A 6,000-nucleotide genomic window follows, 5' to 3' on the forward strand; every position below is an offset into this window, starting at 1 on the left:
GTGAGAGAAGGGGGATCCGGGCCCCTCTGCACTCCCCCGCCCTCCAAGCACACTCCCCCCCGCCCCCGTCCTGGCACACACCGCCCCCAAGGCTGACCACTCGCACACGCCAGAGATGACCACCCCATCCCCAAATACAGCTCGAGCCCCTCTCCACACCCCACCACTTTCAGCGATCTTCCCCATATGGGGCGCGTTCTGGAAAATGGGGAGGGGACGTACTCTAGAGGGCGTCATAATTAACTTAGTAAGATTTTACAGGGAGTTGGACATGGGGGATGGGGGGGTGGTAGCTAAGCCTTCCCTTCCCGAGGGGCTTAACCCCCCCGATCCGCCCCCCAGCCCCCGGCTATTGCACCTCCACTCAACTTTGCAAACCAGCTGGAAGGAGGCGGAATGGGGGAGAAGAAATACACCTCCACCTGCCAGCCGACCACACTTCCCTTCTCTCCCGAAACTCAAAACCCACCCCCCAAAAAAGTAAATAAATATCCCCACCGAGGGCAGCCTCTCACCCCAGCTGGGCACGGGGGCCCAGAACCCTGTCCACGCCTTTCCCAGCGGGAGGCGGGAACCTGTCCCGACACATGTACGCCCTGGTCCCGCCGCGGCGCGCCCCCCCCCACCGTCCTTTCCAGCCCCCGGGCAAAAGTGTCGGGCGCCCGAGCCCACTCACCCCGCGAGGGTCCGGCGGCGGCGCTGGTAGCGGCCTCGCAGCCCCAGGTGAGCGCGGCAGCCCCGACAGCTGCGTGCGGCTGCCTCGCCCCTCGCCGCCCGCCCGCCTGCCTCCCAGTCCCGGAAGGAGCGGCGGCAAACTCTTTTTCCCCGAGTTCCCAGTTCTCTCCAGGGAGAGAGCCGAGAGAAGCCGAAGCGCCGGCGGAAAGGACCGAGGCGGATCTCGCTGCGGAGAGGGGGAGGGAGGGCTGGGGTGGGGTGGGGGCCGGAGTCGGAGGGAGGACGCCCCGGCTGAGCTGATTGGTTTGTGGCGTAGACCCCGCCCTCTGGCCAATCCTCTCCGGATCCGCCCCCCCCCCCCCCCCGGTGGGGCTCAGGTGCGAGGCGCTCGGGACCTAGGTGCTTCCCTCCCAGCTCCCCTCGGTGCCTCCGCCCTGCGCTCTCCTCTGCCCTTCCCTCCTAGCTCTGCAAACCTTGGGAGGCGGCGCTGCTGCAGATAGGGGGCACACCTCTCCTGTCCCCAGTACCGTCTGGAGTGTGGCGAGCTAACCTGCCCCCCTTCCCCAGGGCCATCTCCAATCGCCCCGGTCTATATCTGGCCACTGGACCCAGATGGCTCGGGAGGAGAAAGTGAGGCTAATGCCTTTGCGCAGTCCTGTCTCACTTAAATCCAGTTCACTTGCATGTCATGACATCCCTTCCCAGATGTCTTCAAGAACGAAGTACAAACAATAGCAAGGGTGCCTGACTGGAGTACCGATGGATCGGTGCCCAGCACCTCTTTTGAGAGTGAACGTAGGTTCACGTTTGGCTCAATCCACAAGCGCTTACTCTGTGTCAGATACTGGGCCCAAGCACTAAGCTTTACAAAGGAAAGCAAAACTCGTTCCTGGCCGCAAACAGTGTCCGCTCCTCTCCACCTCCTCCCTCCCGCAGCCTTCTGGGATCATCGCTCACACCACGCCCTCCACCTCACACCACCCGCACATACATGCCGGCACCTTTCAACTCATTGTACCTACCCCTTTTAATGCCTCAGATTCTTCTTGCCTGTAAAGGAATTTATCTGTCCTCCCAGGCTGGGGAGGGTTAACTACCATCAATTCTTGATTATTCGGGATCTAAAAATCAATGTCAAGAGTTATCTAGATCCTTGGCTTTACACTGTTCAGACTGGATAGTAGGTTGGGAAGAACTGAATCAGAACCCTAAACAACCTTAGATTTTAGGACTAGGCTGGCCGTTAAAGATGACCTTACTCATTCCTCTCTTAAAAAAGAAATCACTTTTACTTGCATTTATAATCTGTCCCTTCTACTTCCTCACCGTAGACCCCCTCCAAAAAAATAAACAAATAAGGAGCAAAGTCTCATCATAATAATACATAGTTCAGCTAAACAAATTACCATGCCCAAAATCATGCTCACTTTTTATAGATGTGGGAACTGAAGCACAGAGAAGATAAGTGTCTTGGCCAAGGCCACAGGTTCTCAGATTGCAAATCCAGCAGTTTTCCCACTATTCCAAATTGTCTTCTGACAATACTGGTGAAAGACTTGGAAAGGGAAAAGAAAAGTAGAGTGAAAAAGTTGAAAAGAAAGAAGGAAGAGAGAGACAGAGACAGAGAGGGAGGGGGGAGAGAGAGATTAAAAAGAGAGTAATCAATATTTAGGGCAAGTGTAGGGTAAAGCTATCCCATTCTAGAGTTAATACCTTAACTATGAAAGAACATTTTTTTGATGGAATCAGACTATTAGACTGAAACAAACTATCAGAGGGTAAAAAGGATCTGTATAGAATAACAAGCGGTTTATATGAAAAGGAAGACACTATCTCAGAACCATCAAGGAAAGATTCTGCCGGGAATGGATTGTCGAGATAAGAGCAATCTCGGCATCTTCAGCCCAACTTTGAGGAGCAAAGAAGGGACTTAGTTGCCACCAAGAGGGAGATTTTGATAAGAGTCATTGGCTCTATAGGGGTCTCAGAGCAGAGAACACAGGCTTAGGGAAATCCTAAGATAAGGTGAGCTCTTTGCCCAGCTTTCCCTCCTGGTATCTCTCTATCCCTAGACACTAAATTCAAATCAGTTGGTCAGTCATGTCCAACTCTTGGTGACCCCATTTGGGGTTTTCTTGGCAAAGAGACTGGAGTGGTTTGCCATTTTCTTCTCTAACTCATTTGACAAATAAGGAAACTGAGGCAAAGGGTTAAGTGATTTGCCCAGAGTCACACAGGTAGTGTCTGAGGCCAGATTTGAACTCAGGAAGAAGAGTCTTCCTGACTCCAGGCCCAGCACTCTATCTAGTGCCACTACTGCCCTATATAAAAATATAATCTATTTATAATATAATAGCTGAATTTTGCCTCAAACACAAGGAAGCTAAGGATTAACTAGGGATAGATATCAATGTAAAGTTAGGCAGAGAATTCAAACTCTGTCTAGGTATGAAGAATTTTCTTAACTGGGGGCTCAGAGCTATATTGTAACAGAACTCAAAAATTTTCAATCTAAAATAAACTACCTGAAGTTGAAAAGAAGGGAACCATATGGATTTTAGTGTACCTTAGATTGACCCCAGCTCTTAAAATGAACTAATTATTGTAACTGCCTGATACAACAAAGCAGCACAACAAATATTTCTATAGTGGCAGGGAGGAAGGGACCCCTGGAAGTCCTCATAGGAAGAATAGATTGGTGAAAAAGCAGGAAGTGGAAAAATCTATTCTTGAACTTACAGATTTCATTTATTTCATTGTCCTTGAAAAGCCTCCTGGCTACCCTTTGGGGCAAACCGAGAATAGAGATACTTGGAAGTCAGAATGAGGATTCCTGCCTACCACATAGTGGCAGCAGACTTTGGGAGTAAGACTCAGCAACTCATACTTTCATCTTTAGTGATCTGGACCAGTGCATAAAAGCAAGCCAAGACAGGAAGGTGAATTGATTGGTTTTAGGGCTGGACCTGATGCCAGTACCCTGTGAGCTTCAGTGCAATGTTGGGACAAAATAAGACTTAACCCTAACATAGCAAGCATGTGCAACAGGATGTAGTGGCTTTTATATATACCACCCTTCTCCACATGGAAACAAGTCTGGTCAGCAGGACAGGGTTGGACACTTCAGTGGATAATTATTATAGTGACATACTGTCTTTTTGTGGACCTAAGGTAGGTAGCACATTAGCTAATAAGAGTTTCTTACACTACTGCAGTGCCCAAAGTGTCATATCCACCATGTTGGAGGGGTACCAACCCAAGTAAGTAGGGCCATATATGCCACTAAGTGACCAGGAAGGCACATCAACATAGCCAGTAGCCAACAGGAAGCTGTATCCAGGGAAGCACAGCTTGAGCCTTGCCACACCTCCAGATAATCAAGTCCTGATTTTGTTGCCTTCTAGGGAAAATCTAGCCCAACCTATATTATTAGTGAGTTGTAAGGTTAGTAGAGAGAATTCTAGCAGATATTGGTTTTATCAAAATCAGGGACCAGTGCATGTAGCAAGAAGATTAATGATCAGCGTGCTGAGCTGAATTCAGATCAGCAACTAGATGTGGTCATTTTTAAGTTTCCTATCATTTAGTAAGACAGGGAGAAGGAAAGTTTTCCTTCCTGAATTTCCCCTGGTATCTCTGCACGTAGTCTGGATCCAAAACTGAGTCCCAGATACACATACACACATTTTTTTTTTTTGGCTAGGCAATGGGGTTAAATGACTTGCCCAGGGTCACACAGCTAGTAAGTGTTATGTGTCTGAGGCCAGATTTGAACTCAGATCCTCCTGACTCCAAGACCAGTGCTCTATCCACTGTGCCACCTAGCTGCCCCCCACACACATTTCTAAAGACCATTCTCTTCCTTTACTCACTTTCCAAGACCTGAAAGTATTGGAAGAGGTTCAGAAGATGAATGAATGATGCTCCAGGCAGGAGTTCCTGATTTATTCCTTTTCCATTTTCTTCTATGTTCAATAAACTGTAAGGCCATGGTAAATTGAGCGACTGTGTTCTATAAATGTGAGGATTATCTGTACTGAAAGAAGATATTTCCAATGTGGAGTAGGCATAACTAGAATCATACACTTTAAATTTTAATATTTTTAGTGATATTTTCTTTTTCATGTCCTAACTTAAAGTCATCTCCTTGTCAACACCACCACTAGAAATTCCTCATCCAGTGGATGCACTAAGGGAAGTCATCTAAGTTTACTGACTGAAGTCCCTCTGGTGGCCAGTAGGAATAGTGAAGTTTCTAAGAAAGGCTATTCCACCCAGGTGGCAGAGGATCTCTGAAAAGACCACTTGGTTGGTGACTTGAGTATAGTTCCACCTGATGGACACATAAAATATTGCACTCCCTCTTTGGATGATTATTATAGTGACATGCTGTCTTTCTGTGGTTTTAAGGTAGGCAGCACATAATAACTAATAAGAGTTGCTTGCCCTACTGCAGTGCCTGAGTATTACATGACATGTCATGTGCAGCCCACAAGTACCACACTTAATTTGAGTAATACTCTTTCCATAAATGTCCCTCCCACCTAGATACCATGGTACTTGAAATTTCATCATTAGAGATTCATCATTTTAAGGTCTTCTTTTAAAATCTGAAGGAGACAATTCATTACATTAATTCACATTAAGATGTTAGTGATTTATCAGATTATTTCTGCCTTACAGTAGGATGCTCAGTATGAAATATGGGGTCCCTGGTAAAGTGTGGGCAGGGGAGGAATTGAGGGAGAACCCAGCAATTTATAAACATGAAAGAAAATAAATATAAAGTAAGATAACCTTTATCCTTCCTACATTTTTCACCGAACATTTTAATCTAATTGTTGGAGTTAGTGGGTTCTGAGTCAGGAATGTTGGAAACTACTGACTTGTATACCTTTAGGCAAATTGCTTAATCATGCCTCAGCTTACTTGTGTGTGAAATAGGGATAATAATACTATCTAGTATTAGAGTTGATGAGGTCCATAGATAATAGGTACTATATAAACATACTAAAGTAGCTATTATCAGCCCATAAAGTGCCCCAGGAGTCTTGGATGAAAGCAATTGCTAATGAACTAAACACTGTTTATATTATTATTGTTTATTATAACAATGTTGCCTATACTTTACTATTATTCCCAAAGATATATTTTATACTAAGATTCCTTTCAGTTTTGCACTTGGTTATTCTGCCAAGTAAATCTGAAAATAGTAAGATGTTCACATATCCTAAAATCTTGATGTATAGTACCTGAATATTGAATACAAGGTTATACTGTCTTAAGGAAGAATTCTGTCTTTGATCCTCTTCATCATCATCTGCA

This window comes from Phascolarctos cinereus, unplaced genomic scaffold, assembly GCF_003287225.1.
Source record: "Phascolarctos cinereus isolate Bilbo 61053 unplaced genomic scaffold, phaCin_HiC Scaffold_1;HRSCAF=81, whole genome shotgun sequence".
NCBI lineage: Eukaryota > Metazoa > Chordata > Mammalia > Diprotodontia > Phascolarctidae > Phascolarctos > Phascolarctos cinereus.